This window comes from Manis javanica, chromosome 6 (genome assembly GCF_040802235.1).
Source record: "Manis javanica isolate MJ-LG chromosome 6, MJ_LKY, whole genome shotgun sequence".
Lineage (NCBI taxonomy): Eukaryota > Metazoa > Chordata > Mammalia > Pholidota > Manidae > Manis > Manis javanica.
The window spans coordinates 70,120,436-70,126,435 of NC_133161.1; positions in this window are offsets into that span (position 1 = coordinate 70,120,436).

The following is a 6,000-nucleotide window of genomic DNA, read 5'->3' on the forward strand; positions in this document are numbered from 1 at the left end:
GATAGTAACTGCACTAGTGGGGGTGAGGATTTAGTAATATGGGTAACTGTTGAACCATTATGTTGTATAGTTGAAATCAATATGATTGCATATCAATGACACTTCAATTTTTTTAAATGGAAGAAACAAACTACAAAACTGGAGGCCTCACAGCACATGACCTCAACACATATTACAAAGCTATAGTAGTCAAAACAGTATGGTACTGGCATAAAAAGAAAAACATCATTGGAATTTTGATTGGGATTTAACAATATTAATTCTTCCAATCCATGGGTATGGAATATCTTTCCATTTATTTCTGTCTTCTTCAATTTCTCTCATCAATGTCATCATTTTCAGTGAACAGGTCTTCCAACTCCTTGGTTAAATTTATTCCTATTTTGTTTTTCAAGCAATTGTAAATGGGAATTTTTTATATTTTTTATTTTGTTATAAGTGTATAGAAATGCAACTGATTTTTGATTTTTGTATATTGCTTTTGCATACTGCAATTTTACTGAATTAATTCTAACAGTTTTTTGATGAAGTCTTTAGGGTTTTCTATATACATATATCATCTCTATTTCCAATTTGGATGTCTTTTATTTCTTTTTCTTACCTAATTTCTCTGGCTGGGACTTGCAATACTATGCTGAATAAAAGTGGCAAGAATGGACATCCTTTCCTTTTTCCTGATCAAAGGAAAAGCTTTCAGCTTTTCACCACTATGATGTTAGCTGTGGACTTATCATATATAGCCTATACTATGTTGAGGTACATTTTCCTGTATACCACTTTGTTGAGAGTTTTATCATAAATAAATGTTAAATATTATCAAATGCTTTTTCTGCATGTATTCAGATGACCATGTGATTGTTTTACCCTTCATTTTGTTAATGTGGTATATCACACTGATTTATTTGTGTATGTTGAACCATCCTTACATCCCTGGAATAAATCCCACTTGATTCAGTGTATGATCCTTTTAATGTATTGTTGAATTCAGTTTGCTAACATTTTGTTGAGGATTTTTGCATCTATGTTCATTGGATATATTGGCCTGTAATTTTCTTTTCCTGTAGCATCCTTGTCTGGTTTTGGTATCAAGATAATGGAGGCCTTATGAGTTTGGAAATGTTCCCTCCTCTTCTATTTTTTGGAAGAGTTTGAGAAGGATAGGTATTCACACTTCTTTAAATGTTTGGTAGTTTCACCAGTGAAGCCATCTGGTAATGGACTTTTTTGTTTGGAGCTTTTTGATTACCATTCAATCTCCTTACTAGTAATTGGTCTGTTCAGATTTTCTATTATTAATTATTCATCTTGGTATATTTATAAAAATATATCCATTTCTTTAGGCTCTCCAAGTTGTTGGTGTACAGTTATTCACAGTCTTTTATGATTTCTGTGATATCACTTGTAATATCTCTTTTACTTCTGATTTTGAGTCTTCTTTTTTTCTTTGTATATCTAGCTAGTTTGTCAATTTTATCTTTTCAAAGAAATAGAACTGGGTTTCTTATATCTTTTCTGTTATATTTTTAGTCTTTATTTCATTAATTTCCACTTTAATTTTTCCTACTATGAACCTGGACTTGATTTGTTCTTCTAGTTCCATGAGCTATTAACATTATGCTGTTTGAGATCTGGCTTGTTTCTTGAGGTAGGCATTCATCACTATGAACTTCCCTCTTCGAACTGCTTCTGCTGCATCCCATAAGTTTTGGTAGGTTGGATTTCCACTTACATTTCACATTTTTTTTATTTCTCATTTTATTTCTTCTTTGACCCATTGGTTGTTCAGTAGCATGTTGTTTAATCCTCACATATTTGTGAATCTTCCAGTATTTTTCTTATAATTGATTTCCAGTTTTATACCACTGTGTTCAAAACAGATGCTTGATATTTCAATCTTCTTAAATGTATTAAGACCCATTTTATGGCCTAACATATAATCTATCCTGGAGAATGTACCATGTGCATTTGAGAAGAATGCTTTTATTCTTCTGCTTTTGGATAGAATGTTCTGTATATGTCTGTTAAGTCCCTCTTATCTAACATGTCATTTAAGTATAATGTTTCCTTATTAATTTTCTGCCTGGATGATCTACCAATTAGTGTAAGCAGAGTATTAAAGTCCCCTACTATTATTGTACTGCTATTTGCTTGGGTGTGTTATTTGCTTTATATTTTAAGGTGCTCCTATTGATAAGTTTCTATTGTTTACTTTATCTCAAATATTTATAAGCACCAAAAAATGTTGATAAAAATATTGAAGCTGTGTTTATAATTCAGAGATTGCAAGAGAAAAATCCAGTTCATCCCATTTTATTAACATTTATATTTAGTCTCTAATTTATCTCAAGTCTCTGACATTTTTCAAATAATAGTGTTTAGCCATTGTAACTGACACAGTAGGAGTTTGTTTTATAGGGAAAGTTTCTTATTTAGAAAAATGAACAAAATCCACATTTTTAAATTTTTGAGAAAAAGCCATTTGTTTTGAGGATATATTATTTGTTAAAATAAGTGTGATCTTCCTGCTGAGAGAAAATTGGTTCTCAGAATGCTGGGCCTATTTTTGGCTGGACAATCCCCATATCAAATATGATAGAACACCTGTCAACAAAGTGTCTCATCATCAGAGGACTTCATTTTACCAGATCACCACTACAGATTGCTCCAACAGATTGCCCTAATATTTGGCTACAGTGTGTTTTTAGTAACAATTTCTTAAGCGGGTATAGTTTATACATGGCATGTAGAAATCTTCTAAAGAGATATTTTGACTTGATCATCCAATAATCATTCTCCTGTGTGGTCTTGCAAATTACACAGACTGTTTCTGAATTTTAGTCTTTAAGTGGGAGAACAAAAGTTATAGTGAATTTCCATTTCTGGATGTGGTAAGAAGTAATGTATCATTATATGCTTTTCTCCTATCACGGGTCATTGAAAGATTTCCAAGCTCCTTTACAGGAAGATGAGACCATGTGCTAATTCTGGCCAAAATAACATGTATCACTTTCAGTTCAATAGAGTTAAATGACAGCGTGCCTTCTACATTGCTTTATTCCTCTGCTGCAGCAACTCACAGTGTCACATATTGAGATGGCAGTAACACAAAAAGATGGACCCTCTGACAAATTGGCTTCCCTGTAGCAGAGCCCATATCCAGCCCATATCATTCCTGTAGCATATGCAAGAAATATAACCACATTGTGTCAAATCCAAATTTCAGAGTCTAATTACCTACCTGGACTTACAACTGAGTTTTTATTTTATTATCAAGGTATCATTGATGTAGACTCTTATGAAGATTTCACATGAATAACAATGTGTTTATTACAGTCACCCATATTATTGAGTCCCCCGCAATACCACAGATGCCACAGAGTCACTACTTGTCTTCTCTGTGCTACACTGTCTTCCCCATAACCGCCCCCCCCAACACCATGTGTACTAATCATAAAGCCCCTCAATCCCCTTCTCCCTCCCTCTCCACTCACCCTCCCCATCCTCCCCTTTGGTAACCACTAGTCCTTTCTTGGAGTCTGTGAGTCTGCTGCTGTATAACTGAGTTTCTAAGCAGCTTACCCCAGTATGGAAAAGTTCGAAGGGGGCCATGGTCTAACAGAAGTTCTCAGTTATGTCCCTAATTAGTTATCTGACCTTGGTCAAGCCACTTCACCTCTCTTAAAATCACTTTCTGCATCTGTTCAGTGAGGATCTTGAACTACATTCAAGTCAACAAATGTTGACATCCACTCGCTCAGGATGTTCGGTCTTCACATTTGTAGGAGTCTTGTCTTACAAAGCAAGTAATACATTAGACCCCCAACCATTTTTATTTATACCATGCATGTATCGATAGGTTTACAGTTTTTAAAAAAAATAGATTGGGATTGTGGCAGACATTGTGAGTGTCATTTGAGAAAAGACTGGCTGCCCAAGTGTGTAGATTCCTGGCAGCTACCAACTATTAACTCCAAGCCCCACTCATCTTTTGAACTGAGCAGATACTCTTCTCAGAGTGGTCCCAGCGAATCACTCAGTAGTATTAAATTTCTTTAAGGTGAAATCTAGAAGCTAAACCATGCAAGAGAAAAACTGAAACCTCAAATCCTAGTTGTTTTGTTTTTTACCATTTTTTCCAATCTTTACAGTTGTCACATCTACCTCAATAGTTTTTATAACTCATCCATCATTGTGTCACAGCATTTAGCTTAGTTTTCTTAAACACACCTCTCTTTTCACACTCTCATTTAGCTTTATGAGATACTTAAATTATGTTATTACAAATGTAGGAGTAACTGGTATCAAATGATGTAAGAGCAAACCCTTATTAAGCAGGTGTACTTACCACAGTGATTAAACTTTGCTGTGTTTAAGAATCACATAGGGTCACTAAAACACAGTTTCTTCTTCAGGAGGTGTGGGGTTGAAACCTGACAAATCTTCATTTCTAACAAGGTAATGCCAGGTGGTGCCCCAGTGATGCCAGTGCTGTTGGACCTTGACCACACATTCTTGAGTTGCTTCTAGATCATGAGCTTTCAGCATGCTATGGGCACCTGCTGGTATGTTTTATAGAGGAAGGAAGAATATGGCTTCATCTGGAAAATCAGGAGGGTTTCCTCAATAATGATAAATGAGGTTTTATTTGGTCACATGTTATGCTAGGAAGGAAAATATTATTCCCATTTTATAGATCACAGTCATAAGACTCAGCCAGCTAACTTGCTCAATGTCATACAACCAATAGGTGGCAAGAGACACTGACTAGGAAGAACAGTTATTCTTATTTCCACTATGATTTTGAAGGTCAACTAAATGGAAGGAAATGTTATCAGTCTGAAGATTAGATTACAGTTCAAGGAATTTTCTCCAAAGTGATATGAACCAAAGAGAGAATGGGCAAAGTATTTAAATTCTGAGAAGAGATCCTGAAGGTCAACCCACATCATATTTCATTGACTGAAAACAAAATTCTTATCCATAGTAACAGAAACACTTTTCATGCTTGAAATTTTCTTATTATGTGAATTTTTGAGTGCTTATTAATTAAACATATGCATCACATTAGCCTTAAAAGGGAAGGGATGTCAAAAATTGCAAATGTAAGTATGCCACCAAACCCAAACTGAATTTTACTGAATCCTAAATATTTACAAAGATGCTGAATAGTCCAGCCCTTTAAAATTCTGGAAGAGATTCCCCTCTCTATTAATAAGGACCTTAACATAGAGTCACACTTATATTTTATCCTATTCTTTGAATCACTATCTTACCACCCTCGAAAGAAAAAAACAACACACTAAACTAGAATCATGAGCCAAGAGAACAGAATCTAGATGTTTATAAATTGTTCTTCTTGAACAATGGTGCAACTAAAAGGAATTTTCAATTCCACAAAATTTTTCTACTTCCATTACATCAATTACTGGTTGACAGAAATTTAAAGAATAAATTTAGCTTCATAACACTCTCAAAAAAACATTTTGCAGATGGTAATTTCAGTCTGTTAGGTATTTATGGCAAGACCTAATTCAGCTGGGCAAGTATTTCACTGCCCATCAGCAGTTGAAGTATGGTTTGGCGCCATGTGGCCTCATATCTGTTGAAGTAATTGAGGGGCCTGCAAGCTCGATTCAGAGTCTGCAATAACCAACCAACTCTCTCTTTCTTCCCAAAACTGAATCATTTGGAGAAAACAGGAAAAAAATGAAATTCAGTATCATTTTTTAAAAAAAATACCATTTACAAATAACATTTCCATTTTCTTTTCTCTGCCAAAAACAATGAGAGAGAACCCGATAATGAAGTGGAACCTGCTGACAGGATCGCGGATTTGGAGTCCAAATACCAGTGTTCTCATCCTTGCTCTGTCACATGCTATGTCTTGGTTTCCACATCTACAATGAAGCTCCTTCTGGCTTTAGAATTCTAAACGGTGTGAAGAATTTCCTTAGCATTAGTGAAACTTCAAAAAATACAAATACAGTGATCACACTGCAC